The sequence below is a fragment of the Ornithodoros turicata genome, chromosome 5 (assembly GCF_037126465.1).
Source record: "Ornithodoros turicata isolate Travis chromosome 5, ASM3712646v1, whole genome shotgun sequence".
NCBI lineage: Eukaryota > Metazoa > Arthropoda > Arachnida > Ixodida > Argasidae > Ornithodoros > Ornithodoros turicata.
In genome coordinates, this window is record NC_088205.1 from 27088906 (window position 1) to 27106655 (window position 17750).

Sequence of the window (17750 nt, forward strand, 5' to 3'; positions counted from 1 at the left end):
TGGTTTACGGTCGGGGTACCCTACTCTAATACCCCCGGCGCTGCGTTCGGCTGTGTCCGCTGTACGCCAGGGTTATTAGGTACACTAAAAGTGCGTCCCTATTCTAAACCCCCTATTGATAGCCGACATTCCCGCGACTTTAGAATTTCTAGATATTTGATACGCCATCCAAACCAGAGAGGCAGCTCATCTAGGTAATTCCAAAGACCTCTGGAGATAGCAATGGAACCTCTCAAGCCAGCAGGGGAAAGAGCTCGCCTTTCCTCTGCACAGTTATCGGTGTAATTAACGAATGACAATGCATTCACTATAGTTCTACTCTCCGAGTGAGGACCACATGCTCTGAATTGTCGCACGCAGCTTTCACGGGTGTGTCTCAGTTGGTACGGGGATCATGCGGCACATTTCCTTAGTTCACATTTTGTGTGAAAGATGCATGCGGTCTCGAGCAAACAGCTCCCCCGCGAGTGCGCTGTCCCCTCCCCTTCCCGTGTGATACGCTATACCTGAATCGATGTACAAATATTAAGAATTCAACGCATGATATACGGAAGATGGGGTATACTTTCTCGGTGGCGTACAGAAGTGCAAAATTAATCCTTTGTCGCGAGCAGGAATCCTCTGGGGATGACGGAACGAAGACTTCGTGTGCACCGCATGGGCTGGGAAATAATACAATAAGTAGACGGGAGACTTAATGCGTTATAACTGAGAAATTGTTGTACAAAGGGGTTTAAGCGATGTCTTCTGTGAGAGGCGGCAATACAGAAATGCACCAGCGCAGGTTGAAACCAATTCTTTATCTTTACCGAACAAGACTTCCTTTCGCTTTTTCTATAAATAATTATAGGGAAGCCGTTATTGTCAATGAGTTTTTACAATGAAACGGTTTCGCTTTCATTGCGGAGAAAATTTGTAGGCCAGAATTTTGAAAGGCCCGGCCCGCAGCTGCATAGACAGATTCGTAATGCGATCCGTGCAACAGGTTGTTCAATGCATGCGGTATATGACTCATAATACAGAGTAAACTACTCATACCAGGAACGCGCAAGCGCAGCCTTTAGTGCGGTTTGTGCTTGTAGCAACACGTTGGCGTCGAGCCTCGCGCACCGTCTGTGGTGCACGCTGCGGCGAGGGCGTGATCCTCAGCATGGCGAAGTCGAGAATAACTCGACGCCTATGTGTTTTAGCTGAAAGACGGAGGAAGGATCCAGGCACTTGGTTGCTTTGTTTTCAAAACGAATGCTGGGGATTAAATAACGTGAAAGAATGGCTCACAAAAGCCCGGCCCGACTCAGGCTCGACAACTATGGGACTAGACCAAAACCCGGTCCAATCCCGCAATTCAAACGACTTTGAGACCCGATTTCGTCCCGCTAGTCAGCCCGCTCTAACCTCATCAAAGGACGTGGTTGTTTCAGGATTTTTTTAAAAAAAGACGGTGGATTCAAATAATGCTTGCCTCCAATTCTGCTGTCTCTCATTTTCCGGAAAACATCTAATTAAAAAGTTAATTAATGAATATTAGGGAATTAGTTGTCCAGTCGTTACGTGCGTTTTCTCACAGGATGCCCGCGTGACCACATAACCCGCCTGCAAAAATGGCATCACTGCTACTCTCGCAGCTTTTTAAAGATAAATCAAACCAAAATCAAATCAAATCAAAAAAGGATAAAACAAAAACACACCCTCTATATAAGCTGGTACCAGTGCGGGAAGATTACGACGATAAGAGAAAGAGGGTGAGCGTGAATCTGAGAGTAATATGAGCGGTGTGAGCATGATTCTGGGTGTATGGTCTATAGACGACAAATGCCGCAAGGCGGCAGGCTACCTCCTACAATTCCTCAGGGCTGCAAACCTGCGGGACCTGTGACACGTGTGCTACCGCGCATCTTCATTTCGCTGTGTCTGCGATTTTTTTTTTTTTTTTTTTTTTGTGTGTGTGTGTGTGCGTGTGTGATTTTCTTTCTTTTTTGGTCCGGGTGAACTTTTTTTTTTTAGAGCAGCAAGCCAAATATTGGGTGACCTCTCTCAACACTTGTAGAGGTTGAAGACGAAGGGAACAGGGGAAGGAAAAGAGGAGGTTGCAGTAAACACTTGTGGGGCACGTTCTCCACTCTCAGAAAAAAGGGTGGAGCAGTTACGCCTTTCGGGAGGTAATAGCTATCGCATATATTGTGCCTAAAAGGTTGCAAAGTTCTACCTGCTACCTATGAATGATAGGGTTACCACTTCTGATTCGGTGAGCGACGGGGGCGTACGCCTTTTTGTAGCAATTTGGATATATGATAATTGCTTTTATCACCATTTTACACCCTTTATCAGACGCTATGTTGACCTAGGTAGTAACTACCTAGTAACCTAGTACCTAGGTAGTAACTATTGAGAAGTTACCCGTCAAAAAGAACTCATTACAAGTTAAGTTACTGTGTGAAAAATGTAACTAAGTTAATAACGAAGTTCTTCAGCCTGAAATGTAACTCGTAGTTACTGAGTTACTTTTAAAAAAGAACGAGTTACTTCCAAGTTACTTCGGACACAAAATAGCATTACGCAGGTGCAGCGCGCGTGAGCAGTTGGGTTAGACCTTGAGTTGTCTGCGGAGGAGTGCCTTAGACCCTTTTCGTTTATGTTCAACAATAGACCTCTCCCTGTTTGTAAACAAATGACGTCATAGTGTTCGACAGCCCCACAAATTTGGTAGAATTGAACTACGCTCGAAGCTAGCGATGAACAAGGTCGCGCACGAAAGCCACGGTCTTAAGGGGATTACGATATGGTCCCTTAAAGGGACGCGACCCTCGGTCCTGCTTTTCTTTCAATGGGAGGCAGCGAACAAGCGCCCGTTCGTGGAACCCGGATCTCTCCTTCCGATTTGTTTCGGTTTCAGTCTGTCTACCAATGTAATGATGACGTTTCTCTGGTAGAGGTCTATTCGAACGCTTTGCATCTTACTCCCTGTGGGCGCACAATGGTCCAGCTTCATTTCAATGGCAGCGGTTCTTACTTCCTGAATAAAATACTGTCATTGATTGAATATCACGTTTTATGGCAAAAAATGCCATAAAGGAACCGGAGAGAAAGCAAGAAAATATGTGGACGTGAGTGAAAAGCGAGTTAAAAGTAACTTGGAACTTAAGTTACTTTGGCAAAGTTACCTGAAAAACTAACGAGTTCCTCTGAAAGTTACCACGGCGCAAAAGTACCGAGTTAAGTTACAAGTTACCAAAAAAAGGAACTTAGTTACAGTAACGAGTTACCTCGAACTCTGGTAACTATAGAAGTTACCACCCTTTTTTCTTAGAGGGTCCAGGAGAACGGTGGCGGATTGCCGCTGCTCCTTTACCGAACATTATACTGTTATATTATACATACATTATACAACTGTTGTACATTATAACACTTAAAAAGAAGAAGAAGAGCGTAATAATCGAAGGTATTTATTGCTCGTTCATCTATTTCCAAAAATATATTTAACAATCGCGAAGCAGACTGATTTAACTGGTGAAAATTTCGTGTGCCTGACAAGAGCAAAACCCCAAAAAATAATCCGTACCATGCTGCCCTTAAGAAATGCTGTGCTTGGCGAAATGCAGAGGGCGCGCATATAAGCGAGGTCGTTTCGTGAAAATTTTGGGTCGCGAAATTAGCTTTTTTTTTTTTTTTTAATAGTATGCTTCAACAGCTAGTATATGATGGGACGCTGGGAAGGTTATTAGTACATTCTGTCGGAGGACTCCACAGCGTAATCCTGCAAGGCATGGAAATTCCCGGGTAGATGAACATCGGAAATGTCTTTTTGTACGTCATATCTCAGGGAGCGGTCCTACTTCGTGTATGTGAGGTGCTGTTCTTCCTTCTAGTATTCACTGTACAGATAACAGTTTCTACTTCTATTCTATTCTATGAAGACAACAAATCATCATCCTCTTCAGTACATCATCAGTACACAATGATAGATAAGTAGTTTGACTTCTGCTCATTGTGTACTGAGGATGCCACCTGTATAGGTGGTGAAACATTTACGTCTATTTTATTAGTTTATTTTATTTTATTTTAGTTATTGCGTGAAGCCGGAGTAAATGCAGTTTTTTTTACAGTATGTATTCTCCCGGCTGTTGGAGTATTTTCTGACGTTTTTGTTCCGCATTTTTGTGCTTCCTTGACCTTGTAATAAATGCTTTCAACGCAAAGAACTGCAAGTTGGGTCGTAGAGCTACGTAGAGCACATACTCCTCCACTGTCGGACTTATATCAAGGAGAGGCGTACACTGCAATCACAGCTTGCCACCCTTGGCAGCCGCCCCTTCAACTTGTCGTGCATTCCCGGCCCTTGGGGCACCGCGGCCTTACGTCATGTAGTTGGTTTTCTTTATTTTTATTTTTTTCTGAGGCGACCGGCCTAAGGGACTCATTGTGACCCGGACAGCGCTCTCGGACATTTCCACCATCACTCCGATCATCACCGTCATCTCTCATCATCGTCATCACTCATATTAGAGCCCCTAGCTATGGAGTAGCGTTCCGCTCCTAGAGTGGAAAACCTGCCCACAACACATTGTCACAGTATAATTGTTGGTGTTGTTCTTGAGTCGTCCATCCGTGTCGTTGCTCAACGACAGATCTTCAGGTTATCCTGTGTCCGTGAGTAGTGCTTATAAGGTTTATCGGCGAAAAATCTCCAGAAAGTCGCTCTCGGATAAGTGATTACGTGGTCTTTGAGTACATTAAAAGTGAACCGGAATAAAGTGACATTGAAATGAACTAAAGCATGGTTCACACTAGTGAGTTTTGCTGCGTGCGGATGCTTGCGGGTGCTGGTTACCGTGGCAACAGATACGTGTGCGACCTCCCGCAGCAGAACGTAAGGAGTTCGCCCGAGCTCAACTTTTTCCTACGCACGCAACAGCCCGACAGCGGAGAACGAATCGCGAGGCCGCCTTCCGAGCGTGCGCTGTAGGTTTATCTCTGCGAGACTGTTATCAACATGGCGGCCACCGGAGTGGAAATCCCGCTCGGCGCTCATTGGCTTAGAGTTTGGTGACGCACGCATTCGGACGCAATTATGTGAACAGCGGAACGGATTGCTTACAACGCACGCATACGCACGCAGGCGCCCGCGCGCAGTAGAACGCACTAGTGTGAACCATGCTTAAGTGTTACATTGAGCATACACTTAAACTGTGTCACACAACAACAACAACAACATATACAGGGTGTCCCAGCTAACTGTGAACATATTTTTTTAAAATATATATAACACTTTTTCCAAGATGAAATCAATTGGAATATAGCATATGCTGAAGGGCACTCCCTAGGAAGGCATTAGCAAAGTCCAGGCAATGTCTTAATTAACTTTCATTAATTAACTTTTTAATTATAAAAGCTACAAAGTTGTCTCAATGAGAACATCTGTTCCTTTCGGTCACCTGATATCGTAGCCGTTTTCAGAACAAAAATCCGTTCGATAGATCGCCCGCAAAAAATTAGTGAAGGAACGCCATTTTTTTCTCTTATTTTGTTCATTGCGCATCTTCGCAGACGCGTATTTCCTTCATCCCCAACGTGAGAGGGGAAAGGAGTACAGTGCCGCCTCATGCGGCTTTAACTTGCGGAAACAAAACAAAAACAAATGTATCGGGTGACTCTATCGGAACTGGCCTTATCTTGGGTTGCATTTTCTGTTTCCTTTTAATCTTTATCCACGACGCGAGCAGCAATAGTGTGCTCTTTCTCCCTCTCACATTGGAGGTGAAGGAAAGACGCGTCTTCTAAGAAGCGCAATGAACAGAATAAAGAAAAAAAATGGCGTTCCTTCACTAATTTTTTGCGGGCGATCTATCGAACGGATTTTTGTTCTGAAAACGGCTACGATATCAGGTGATCGAAAGGAACAGATGTTCTCACTGGGACAACTTGGTAGCTTTTATAATTAAAAAGTTAATTAATGAAAGTTAATTAAGACATTGCCTTTGGACTTTGCTAATGCCCTCCTAGGGAGTGCCCTTCAGCATATGCTATATTGCAATTGATTTCATCTTGGAAAAAGTGTCATATATATTTTTAAAAAATATGTTCACAGTTAGCTGGGACACCCTGTATATTCTGATGATGAAGTGGGTGGGTTTTCCGCTCTAGGAGTGGAACGCTGCCCCATAGCTATGGGGTCTAATATAAGTGGTGACAACCATGAGTGATGACGATGAGAGATACGGGAATAATCGGAGCGGCGATGGCGATGCTGAATGTGATAGTGATGGTGGGAATGCCCGAGAGCGCTGCTGAGGTCATAATGAGTCCTTTATGCCTTTCGCCTCAAAAAAGCCAACTGCATGACGTAAGGCCGCCCTGGAGTGGGCCGCGGTGTCCCAACTGCCAGGGATGGTCGACAAGTTGAAGGGGCGGCAGCCAAGGGTGGCAAGCTGTGACTGCAGTGTACGCCTCTCGTTGATATAGGTCCGGCAGCGGAGGAGTATCTGTTCTACGTTGGCAAGTACACCACACCCGTTGCACATAGGGCTAGCCTCACAGCCTAGCTGGTAGCGATAGAACGGAGTGAAGGCCACATTCAGACGTAGCCTGTGGATGCGCGTAGCCTGTGAGAGCGCTGCTGAGGTCATAATGAGTCCTTTATGCCTTTCGCCTCAAAAAAGCCAACTGCATGACGTAAGGCCGCCCTGGAGTGGGCCGCGGTGTCCCAACTGCCAGGGATGGTCGACAAGTTGAAGGGGCGGCAGCCAAGGGTGGCAAGCTGTGACTGCAGTGTACGCCTCTCGTTGATATAGGTCCGGCAGCGGAGGAGTATCTGTTCTACGTTGGCAAGTACACCACACCCGTTGCACATAGGGCTAGCCTCACAGCCTAGCTGGTAGCGATAGAACGGAGTGAAGGCCACATTCAGACGTAGCCTGTGGATGAGCGACTTCAGAGGACGAGGAAGCTTTGCAGGCAGCCGGTATGACAGCGTTGGGTCTACACTTCCCAAAGAGGACCTAGTTGGAATGTCGTGTTGCCACTGTAGGGTAGACCACGACTCGGACAAAGCGAAGTGACGAATGACGTCGACCCAGCGTTGGACTTTCTTTTCAATAGCGTCTATGTGGCGCTTCCACGACAAATTCCATGATAGAGTTACGCCGAGAAACTTATGATGTGTCACCTGCTCCAGTGGGCTTCCACCAATACACAGGCGACATCTATGCATGTCTTTGCGCGAGAAGGCTAGAACTGCCCTTTTCTCTACGGATATCTCCCTTCCTGCCTGAGTAAAGAGAGACGAATGGCATGTAACGTGCGCTGAAGACGCTGATCGAGTGCTGGACGGGAAATGCCTGTAGTCCATACACAGATGTCATCGGCATACAGGGACAAGTTGACCTTCCGCTGAATGCAGGTTCCAATGCCCGCCATAACGGCATTAAAGAGGAGCGGACTTAGGACGCTTCCTTGTGTTACCCCCTGAGAGATGGGGAATTGCTCTGTGTCGCCTTGTCTTGTCCGGATGAAAATACCTCGTTGACTGAAGAAATCAAACGTTGAGCAAAGCAACGTTGTACGTGAGAGCGCAGCGCTGTATAAAGCATGTAAGATTGATGGATGACTGACGGTGTCGTATGCTCTCTTAACATCAAGAAATATCGCCGCCGAGATCTTCCCGCCACACAACATGCCACATTCATTTTGCATAAACGTATTTGCAGTAATTTTTCTTTTCGCTTTGCCCGACGGAAAGAACGCGCATCGAAATGTCTATGCACCGAAGTGTTCGTTCTGCGAAATGTCCGTTCACCGAAATGTCCGTGCTCCGAAATGTCCGTGCATCGAAACGTCGGCACCGAAATGTCCTAGACCAAATTTCATATTGGATTCAGAACTCGAATATAGATTTCGATGTTGGATTCGAAATTCGAATCGAACACGCAATTATCCGCTTCGGTATTCCAAAAAAGGAAACGAATGTTCGCATAGCCCGAGCTTCAACTCGTCTGAGGAAGAGATTTACGACCGAAATGTCACTGTTACCTCCACTATAACTTTCCCCCCTTTTTTGTACGCCAGTCTCCTGTTGTCCTCGTATCCTCTAATGCCGCCTTAGACGGTCCTCGTACATTTGGAGACTCTGCGTGAAAAAATAATGTTCTGTCTCTCAAGAATGCGAACATTACGAAACAAATCCGATACAAAGAAGCACCGTTTCATCATATACATCGGCATCCCTTTGTGTTGTGCTCCCGCAATAGCCCAGCCCTGTCTGGCCCTGATGCCAACTTGACTATCTTTCGACGTGCCTGTATTCAAATAGAAACACTGGCACCTCTCCTGCGCAACCGGTCGGAGCCCCTACTTTTAGTTGACGAAGGTGACGTCTGATGGAGTGGAAAAAGCAACGTAGAGTTCCGCGCTACACAATGTGGACGAATGAGAAGGCATGGATGGTGCCCGGGTCATTCGTTTTCTCTTCAGACGAAGAAAGCAACGTCATTGGCAAAGACTGATACTGCGAAGAAGGACACGCGACAGGGAAGAAACAATACAGCAGGCGTCCTCCTATGGCTCTTCCGAACGCCACGAAACCATTTTGTTCGTTTGCACGGTGTAGAGAGTTCTAGTTTATCGTACGCTATCTCATTTACGTACGTAAGGGTGCGTGGTAAGGGTACGTGGTTGTTCTGCGCACTGCGCGAAGCTTTCTTTATGTTCAGCGCATGCGCAGAACCACCAACGCTATCCCTTACGTACGCAGTGATAATAGCGTACTTATAAGCGATAGCGTTGGTGGTCCTGCGCATGCGCTGAACATAAAGAGAGCTTCGCGCAGTGCGCAGAACCATCATGCTGTCCATTACGTACGCAAGGGCGACAGCGTGGTAGTTCTGATAGCGTGATATAAGGGAGCGTGGTGGTTCTGCGCACTGCGAGAAGCTCTCTTTATGTTTTGCGTGCGCGCTGAACTATCAACGCTGTCTGTTAGGTACACAAAGGCGATAGCGTACGACGCACTAAAACTCACTAATAATGTGACCGCTCGCTAATGAATGCAATACGCGGGGTCAGGAATTATACCTCCAGTAGTTATATCAAGTTATACCAATATTATAGTTATACCAAGTAGCTCTCCTGTTAGATGACAATGCGCACACTCGGGAATTATACGCCGTCCTTTCTTTTTTTCAGCCAAAGCGCGGGATTGAAAATTCTCCGTCGTGGACGACCAAGCAGACGAGGTACGGGACTCCCAGCACCATACAGGTAGGAAAGAGCTTCCTCATTCCTGCCATTCCCAGAAAAATTGATCGGAGGTGTGATCCTGCCCTCGCTCGCCAGCTTCGATTGGGAAGCAGCCCGTCCGCTCGCTTTATTCTTGCTTTTCTTTTTTCGGGGGACGAAAGACGACGTTTGACGGAAGCGAACCGAAAGAAACCGAAATAGACGTCGATTAGTAGCAACGAGGAAAAATTAACGTGAAAATAAAAATTGGAAACCTTGAAAAGTTTTTAACAAAAGTGGAGCTGAAAGCGGTCGTACAACGCCGACTGAATTAATTCCCTTCTTTGATTGAAAAAGGGCAGACGTACCAAAGGAACAAAAACAGCGAAGGAAAAAGCAGAATTCACATATTCCAGGCTGCTGTCGGGATTCTTTATTATTGGCAGTCTAAAAAGAGACGGGGGTGCTTAGAATCGTTAGCGTAGGATGGATAAGTACGCGATTGTTCCTCATTTTCTGGATTTTGGAACTGGAAGCATACGCCTGCTTATACTTGCAAAGAGCCAGAAATCCAACGCAAACGGAACGAAGCAAATACAACGCAAGAGGCAAAAGGTGTTTCAGGGTCAGTGGAGATGAAATCCCTGCGACTATTCCGAGCTGGTTGATGTCACTGGAACGGTACTGAAAAAGATAAGATAAAGCCCGTGCTGACATTCCGTGTGCTTAGTGGCTATGTTTTGCAGTCAGTGCTGTTCGTAAATGTAAATGTTCGCATGGTCACAGCTGGCGCATTGCTGTCCACCCACGCGGTGAATGTATAGTACTTGTGTTCTCATATATTTGAGTTATTTTATATCGTATCATAGAGGTTAGTAAGCGGAGGACGAAAGTAAAGTAAACCGAACATGTAGAATGGAATTCTCAGATGTCATTTATCCACATTAAAACACAAATTTAACGCAGAAGTGAAGCGACTCGAAACGATCATGTCTCGCTTGTTTGTGCGGCGCCTACACTCTAAGAAAAAATTGTGTGAAAAGGTGGTAACTTCTATAGTTAGCACCTACACTCTTAAAAATGAACTTCACCACATAGCACGCTCTTAGCCAACCATCACCCCGTATGACAACGTTCTCGCCCTAGATTTGTTGAAAACGGGAGAAGGAGCCTATTTTGTGCCGTGCATAATGGACACAAAATAGGCTCATCCTCCCGTTTTCAACAAATCAGGGGCGAGAACGTTGTCATACGGCGTGATGGTTGGCTAAGAGCGTGCTATGTGGGGAAGTTCATTTCTAAGAGTGTAGGTCTGACAATGGGAGTAAAAGGGTGGTAAAAGAAATAATCATATATCCAAATTGCTACAAAAAGGCGTACGCCCCCCTCGCTCACCGAATCAGAAGCGATAACCCCATCATTCGTGACTGGTTGGCGGACAAGGTGCTATGCGGTGAGATTCTGTTTTGAGAGTGAGGTAGCAGGTAGAACCTTGCAACCTTTTAGGCACAGTACATGCGACAAGTACTACCTCCTAAAAGGTGCAACTGCTCCGCCTTTTTTTCTAAGAGCGTAATAACGTGTAAGAACGACCCATGGGGCTCGTGTTTAACCGAAAGCCCGACACTTATCCTTGGCCGAGAGAGAATAATGTCCTCTACCCTATACTGCCAGACCGGCATGGAAACGTCTCACGGCGCACTGTCTGGAGCCACGTCGGTCATCTTTTACGTGGCGTCTGGCCTATGGCCCCGTGCGATATCATAGCCGATCATTTGCAAGAACACCCTCTCTAATCACTGACCTATTTATGGGGAACCAGACACCCTACGGCATGCTTTTCTCGAGTGTGTGCTGCAGGCGGCTCTCCTCAGACGCGCTTCTGATATGTCTTCAACGTGTCAGACTTTGACATGTCGAGCGTATATATATACACTCTTAAAAATAAACGTCACCACATGGCAGGCTCCTAGGTCAGCCAACCATCATCTCGAATGACATCGTTCCTTCCCTTGATTTGTTGAAAACGGGAGGCGTACGCCCTTTTTGTAACACTTACGCAGTTCATAATTGTCACAAAAATGGTGTATGCCTCCCGTTTCCAGCAAATCAGGGGAGAGGACGATGTCATTCGAGATGATAGTTTGCTAGGAGCGTGCTATGCGGTGGAGTTCTGTTTTAACGAGTATACGGTTTCTCAACCCTCCCCCTCCCCCGTCGCAGGCTAATCGTCAGTTCGTCCTTCTCATTGCTGAAATCGCGTACCAGGTTGGAAGCGTTCGTCAAGTAGCTACAGGTACAGGAACACATCCCTGTTTTCAAGCGCGTCGCTGCAAGTTTAACAGCGAAGTATACGCTATACACTTATCCGTGAGCGTATGCGGCTGCGGGAATAGTTGACTTTGTCGCGACTGGTGCGAAAGAACTGCAGTATTTCGCCTCGTACACTCTTAGAAATGAACTTCACCGCATAGCATCCTCCTAGCCAACCATCATCTCGAATGATATCGTTATCTGCTCTGATTTGTTGAAGACGGGAGGCGTACGCCTTTTTTGTGACAATTATGGTGTCACAAAAAAGGCGTACGCCTCCCGTTTTCAACAAATCAGGACAGACAACGATTCGAGATTATGGTTGGTTAGGAGTGTGCTATGTGGTGAAGTTCTGTTTTAACAGTGTAGGCTCAGGTGACACAGAGGTGTTGTCTTAGACTGGTGAATGTGTGTATGTGAATGCGATTTTCCGTGTTCTTTGTTTGTGATGTCTTGGTCCTTTTGATCCAGATGGGTCAAAGTCGCCATCTTGCCATATTTCGGCCCATTCCCGGCGTAAAACAACGGGGATCGCCATCTTGTGGGACGGTTGTTGCCAACATCGCAAAATCTGCCACCTAGATTTGTACCGAAGTAGAAATTATCTGCAAACAATGTGCACCGAGCATGCTATTTCTCAAACTAGCCACTTCAATCCGTATCCAATCCAGCGTGAGTTATGGCTGCCGTCGCTCCTCAATGGGTGTGTGGATGTGTTCACGGTATTTCCAATCACTGCGGACGTACGATCCTGTGCGTTCTGTCCAGTTGTGTCTGTGGACTGTGATGTTCGTTAAATATTGAGTTGCTCGCCAGCCAGCTGAGGCTGCATTGGATGATGTAGAAGAAGGTGCCCAGCGTAACTCTACGACGACATTGTGCGAAGAAGTGACTACATTTGTGCATTCATACCCGTCGTCCTGCGTATGTTAGCGAAAACACTTCTTCGCTAGTGCGCAGATTATGTTTTGTGATTGCCAATAAACGGCAGTGCTTCAAGTAGGCAGCTTCATTTTCGCTTTCGTAAGTGAAGAATGTTTTCTGTGACAAGTGTTTCGTGAAACAATTTTCTCCTGCAACGACCCTGAAAGCTATGTTGCGAAGGTTTGCGAGTGGAAATTGTTTCAAACGCTATTCGTAACTACAAATATTTTTGCGACTGGGTTGTGGAATAATAACACACAGTGTATGATAGTGATATGGATTTATTCGCAAATATATATTTGGTAATCGGTTATATTTGATAAGGCAAGTTGCATAATCACTTCAAATCCCTCGCAAGTACTCCATGAATCAATTTCAACGTCCATGTAACTTTTCTCTTAAAAGTCTGGTTTGAAAGTGGAACCGTTTCATGCACCTCTTTTTGTAACCGTCTCGTTCAGCTGTATCGTAAAAGACTTTTCCCACCGTCCAGTCTGCTGACATTCATATTCACACGTAGCATATACCTCTCAGTTCTCCACATGTGCAAGCATATTGACGTAACATGAAAAAGGATTGGTTGGTGATTCATATGAATTAACAGAAAGCCTGATTGACTAGATATAACATGAAAAACGGTTAAAGCTTGGCCTGGTTGGTGACCCCGGGAAGAAATTTGCAGAATGCCATATTCGTATAGTTTACTCTATACCACTAAAATGTGATGAGATCGGGCAATCATCAAGGTGCATAAACAGAGCGAGTGTTTGAGCTGGTTGATACAGCACTGTGGGTTTTTAATTGAAAGGTGCATGAACACTCGTTTAAAAGAACATTCAACTAATACTTCTAATAGATATGGTACGTTGGGGGACCACTTATAGACATGTGTGGGATGTCAGGCACAATTCCAAAAATCAAAAATTCTGTTCAGGTGTAAAAAACAAGGTAGCCTTCTCTTTAAGCAGGTAGTAACTGTGTCAGTAACCCCTGTATTTATCTTTCCCAAAACATATCAGCATTCATGTCGACCAGTTAATGATAACGGTTGTGTGTGCGAGAGATGGTTGTGTAAACAGGAAGTCCAACACGAGAGCGAATAAAGGGGGACAGGAGGGTTCTTATGCATTTAAGGCTTGGCGTTTCACAAAATAACTTCTTTGGTTGGCAGTTCAGTGTGGTGACCTCGTCTTTTTTGTGTTCCGTTCTCGTCTTTTCCTGCGCTGAGGGTTTTATCGTTTTTAACTATATTAGACGTAAGATGTGAAACAGTGATTATGTTCACAAAGCATATGCACAAATGAAGTTTACTTTGCTGTAGATCACTGATTATAGATTTCTTAACAAAATTTGTTTGCTTCGCTTTCACATGAGTCGAGGTATGAATACAATTAAGAAATCTGTGCAGCAAGATAAGTAAATGGTTTGTATTACACGTTACTAATATCTGCAAAATTCATATTCACCCACCCATATGCTTGTTGCTTTTCCCACACAAACGCTTCATGCTTGATATAAGTGAAATGTGGAACACCGTCATTGCGTACACAAAATCTGTGCACACATAGCGGCATTACTTTGCTGGACGTAACTACTTATTGTTTTGAAGTAAAATTTGTTTATGTATGGACGTGTACAACATATCTGGCCTGAGCTCTATCATGCACCATGATCGTTACCTGTGTCTGAATGGCACGTCGTTCCGAGGAACTTTGAAATCACGTGCACTGTGCCTTCAGTAAAATATCTCACTTGTGCACTTCCAAAGCGTTGTCTCTATGCGAAGATCTAAAATGCACAGGTGACAAGTGGTTGCAAAGCAACATATGCACTTTGCCTGTATGTATGCTCATCACAGTGAAGAAGATTTTCTCCAATAAGGAGGGATAAGCTATATTGAGACTGCTTTCCATAAGCAGAAGTAGGCTGTTCCCACTGTGGTCAACCATCATACCAATATACGCTTAGTGTAGGCTACTCGTTTTGGTGCAGGAAGAGGGCAGGCTACTCACAAGTGTGCTGTGAGAGTTCGTCACTGCTGTACCTTAGAAATGAGCTGCTTGAGTAATGAGAGAAAAAGAGAGATAGCTTTATTTATACGATAATCACGATAGAGGAAAAGAGGAAGCATCAAGTCATTGACCTGTAACATTTTGGTAGACGTCTTCTTTTTTTTTCTTTTTTTTTCTATGACTTTCCCTCAGGAGGCTTTACATCAGGATTATGCCATCGATGTGGTCCACATTTCGTGATCTTTGGACGTCTGCATTTATCAATTAGGTTTTACCCTTAGCAGTATTGTAACGCGGAGTGTTTAAAGTTCCATCCTCCTCCTCCTTTGCAAATATATCAAAAACATTTCAGAAAGATTTTGGCTCAACATGTAGTTCCAGATGTGCCTGCATATGATAGATATGTAGCACGCCAAAACCCGCAACCAGGAAACCGAAACTGTCATTCTAGCTTGTGCATGCGTTACAATGCGAGCGTTACAACAATCGCTAAGAATGTCAAAGACAACATGGGTTAGTTATTACTAATTTTTACCCGTGTACTGCATCATTTTTCAATAAATTCGTTTGTTTAAGCAAATATGACAAAAAGACAACAGCGGCGTTTAGTGTCGCCGTAACGGGTGAACTTCGGGTTTCCGGGTCTGGCAACTGCGTTCCACAAGATGGCAGCCTCCGCTGTTTGACGCTGATTTAACGGCAGCTTGACCCACGGTTTTGATCCCAGTCAGGAACTCAAAATGCCCTGTGACATCCCTCTGTTTGCTGTCACGCGCCGTGAGCCTCTTTTTTAGAAAACAAAATTTTCTGAAAAAGGGCCCACCGAAGTAGATTTTGATGGAACTTTTCTGAACACAAAGACTCACCTTTTTCGTGACTCATCTGATCAGTGAACAATACAACAAGCAACTTCCATCCCAGGTGGCCGAGTTGATCTCGAATCTCTCGAGTCTTCACGAGATAAGACAGAAATAAACGCAGTTTGAAATGCTCTCTCCGCCCACTCTTCTTTTGAAGTGCGGCCAAATAAGTCACATTATATAGGTTAATGGTCTTCATCATTAATGAATCCTCCAACGCAAAATTAGTTCCGAGGAAGTTCCGTCATTCGTGTTAAGACAACACAACCGCCCGCCTTCAGGGTTTCACGTGATGATCGCAAACGAGCTTCACCTGCTTCTTGCTTGCGTGAACTCCTCTCGTCCCTTAATACTCCCTCCTCCCTTTTCGTGCGAAAGAATCTCATTACGGAATCGATAGAAAGCCCATTATGCTCCCAAGAGTTTGGGACAACACCCGACGCCTAGCAGCCCCAGCAGGATGCAATCAAAGACCCATAGAGGCGAATCATGCATGGCTTCGTGCACGATAGTAATCAAATGAGATGATTCTCAATAACGTGTACAGCAATGTTCATGCACGTGCGGACGTTCGGTATGCGCGAATGCGACAAAACCCTGTATGGGTTCATCAGCATCGACCTTTAACGTTCCTTTGTAAGGTTCACGCCAGTTACGTATACAGAGATCACGAAGGACACTATAGTAAGGATATCTGTCGAGATGTACCGAATCGCGAAGGGGAATCCTGGAGATCAACAAACTTAAGCCCCCAACAAAAAATGAATGTACATCGTGTTCTACAGCTTATCTTTTACATTCTGCACCACCGTTATAGTTTTCAATAATTCGTAAAGTTCTCGACGGCAACCACCAGCTTGTCCTTGATGCTTTAGACGTGGTGATTTCTGCTATAACATGCCCTGTTCTCCTTTTCTGTTTATAATATATTAATAAACAGTTCGAGACAACATACGTTAGCTTTTTTTGGTAGGGCTGTAGGAATGGTTTGTTAGGGCCTCGAGTTTCAGTTACATACAACATATTTTCTTTCGATTTACATTGGAAACAGAATCGCGTCTGACTCGTGTTTCGCGCATGACAGACCACCACGTTTCTCTCGCTCAGCTCTTGGGACCCTGTGACAACCCCCGCAATCAAAGACAACCGATCTCCCATCTAGTAATCTTCCTGAACCAGACTACACTCAGAAGTGAAATGGGATCAATGAAAGTCAACTGCCCTTGCGCTCTTTCCGTACATAAACTGTAGGACATCTGACGGTGTATTTTTCTTACGTTTTTTTCTTCTATGTTCCTGTATTTTTCGTTCTAGTCTTGGAGTGTGCTGCGGTTACGCGTCTCTGGTAATGCAGCGGGTAGCGCCATTAATGGTTGCTGAAAGTTCCAACCTTTACTCTTTTTTTTCTTCCTAATCTATATCTAATCTAATCCAATCTTTCCTTGTGTTCTTGCAGTTATTGCCTGACCCGCACGCCTCGTATTTCGGTGCATAAAATAAGCACCGCGTAAGGCTGAAACCGCTTGACGCGTATTTCAGCGAGAAAAACGCGCCGTAGTACGCTCGGCGCAAAATTTCACGCGGATAACAGTTTCCTAGCTCATGCTCGAGCGCGTCAGCAGCCTCTTGACGCACTCGAGCAGGCTGTGGAAACCGGTTCATCGCGCGAAAATTCGCGCCGCGGCCACGTCTCCCGATGTGAACTGCGCATCATGTGCTGGTCAGCATTATGGCGTTGTGATTTAGCGTAACCTCTCTGTGCTCTTTTTTCGTTTTTCTTTTTTACTGCATAGACACCGGGGAACATTTCAATAGGAATACAGGGGACAGTTGCCGTTAGAGGGCTTCTTGGCTGAACTGAACTGTGTATCGTTGTCGGCAGCCATTATGCACTCATAGCGTCTTTTATATCCGCTCGGCGGCGCTTGCCTGCAGTAGATGCCTCACCTGTCATGTGTGTGCGTGTGATACATCTGATTTCCATTTGACTCATAAATAACCCACATGTAAAGGGTAGGTAATACCTCATGTCGTCATGTTGCTGTCGTTTGACAAACGAAGCTAAGCAATGCCCGGACGTGAACATTTTCCACACAAGCATGTCTGGCTGGGTCAAACTCAGTGTTACACACGAAGCTGTTGCCATTGCCCACTAGAGCAGGGGTGCCGAAGTGGCGGCCCGCGTGGCCTCCGGGCAAAAACTAAATATATATATATATATTCGGCCCAAGGTTGATGAAGGGTTGTGGCGTTACCATTGGGCTCTGCACTGGTGTAATTTAGCTCACGTTAATTAGTGATAGGTAACTGTTCCATTGACATGTAACAGCCAATGACTCTAAGAGACAACAGCGGTGACCCCAAAAAAAAACAACACAAAGACAGTAAGGGAACGTCGAAGTTGCAACCTTTAATAATAATCAACTTTTAA

The 17750-nt window shown here is 45.3% G+C and overlaps 2 protein-coding genes across 6 annotated transcripts in view; one reads left to right on the forward strand and one right to left on the reverse strand.

The window, feature by feature from the left end:
• LOC135394256 (uncharacterized) overlaps positions 1–17750 on the reverse strand; it is a 726492-nt gene that overhangs the window by 507599 nt on the left and 201143 nt on the right. The window lies entirely within an intron of this gene.
• The window catches only part of LOC135394255 (CD151 antigen-like), a 257319-nt gene that overhangs the window by 162369 nt on the left and 77200 nt on the right, over positions 1–17750 (forward strand). For 3 of the 5 annotated variants that reach the window (XM_064624919.1, XM_064624917.1, XM_064624918.1), the window contains one exon: positions 9178–9252. The exons of 1 other annotated variant lie outside the window; for it this stretch is intronic. The gene's annotated coding sequence lies outside the window, so the exon portion shown is untranslated. The remainder of the gene's footprint in view (positions 1–9177; positions 9253–17750) is intronic. One more of the 5 variants, XM_064624920.1, reaches the window with a different exon arrangement.